Source organism: Etheostoma spectabile, chromosome 1 (genome assembly GCF_008692095.1).
Source record: "Etheostoma spectabile isolate EspeVRDwgs_2016 chromosome 1, UIUC_Espe_1.0, whole genome shotgun sequence".
In the NCBI taxonomy this organism is placed as follows: Eukaryota; Metazoa; Chordata; class Actinopteri; order Perciformes; family Percidae; genus Etheostoma; species Etheostoma spectabile.
This window is the reverse complement of record NC_045733.1, coordinates 16,057,840-16,059,118: the sequence shown is the minus strand read 5'-3', so window position 1 is coordinate 16,059,118 and position 1,279 is coordinate 16,057,840.

The window sequence follows — 1,279 nt, the reverse complement described above, 5'->3', positions numbered from 1 at the left end:
TACCTGTTTTACCTATTTAGCTAACCTCACTTAAACAAAATTGTTTCCAATTCATTTGTAATTTTTATTTTGGCAGATTTCTTAATTAAAATGGTCTAAGCACTCAAATACTTTTGTCTGTCTCTCAACAGATTTGCTGATGTCAAAGTAATCTGAAGATGTGATTTATTTTAACTTTGTGATCTTCGAGCAGTTTGTCACTAAAATCTAGATCCCCTGTCTTTTGTATGTTTACAACAGGAATTGCTCTTTTGGCAGCAGAGTACTTCCTGTTGGACCAGACAATTGTGAATGACCACATCAGTGCCTTCACTGATGCTCTTGTGTTGATGTTTGCTGCGTAGTACTGCCTGAACATCTCTTACCCAGCAGCCCAAGGAGCAACGTTGGAGTTCTTGCAGAAGTAAGAAAGCAGAAGTCCATTTTAGAATGACCAGAAAGAAATTGACCCCTTTAAAATCTAATGCAATTTAATAAAAGAGCCTTGCACAGGACAGGATTTCACAACTGTGTCTTGCAGTCACAACCTTTGTCTTTTTCACTTCATTTTTTCAACCGTAGAGTGTGAATTAATATGGGCTACTTCCTAAAAGGTACTATGTGTCTAAAGTTCAGTGAGGAAAAATAAACTAAACTTATCAACAGAATAAGACAAACTAAGAGTTCAGATGTCATGTCAAAGACATCTATGTATTGTATTGCATAGATATTTACTGAATTTAGCATGCTAACAAGCTAACCCGGGCCCATCCTGTGTGATTATTCTACTTTTTGTCTCAAGAGGCAACAGTCCGATAGTAGAGCTTATGCCTCCTCCCCTCTAGTTTCAGCTGAGACGTGTGTGATGCAACAACTGTGTGTGGGCCTCAGCCGCACAGTAAGCAGCAGGTCCGCAATAAGCCACTTTATATTAAATTACTTTAAGTTACAGTAGGGCTGCACAATTAATCGAATTTTAATCACGATCACGATTTTGGCTTCTCGCAATCAAATTTGCATAATCAAGCGACTATTTTATTATTTATTTAAATGAGTCATTTCGTTCATAGAACGCTGCAAGTTTTTTTTGCAAAGCCAATCTACCGCTCCGTAAACCAGTGTCAGACCATGTGCCAGTCAGCTGTTTCCTGCACCGCGCAGCTTAGTTTCTAGATGTAGACAGTCACAGAGGACAGAGTATCGGGAGCAGTCGGTCAGACGTCTGTCTCAATGTTTACCGGTTTACTAGTAAACGCAACACTGTGTCCCGTCTGTGTTGTTTTTCAGACAACAGCAGTGA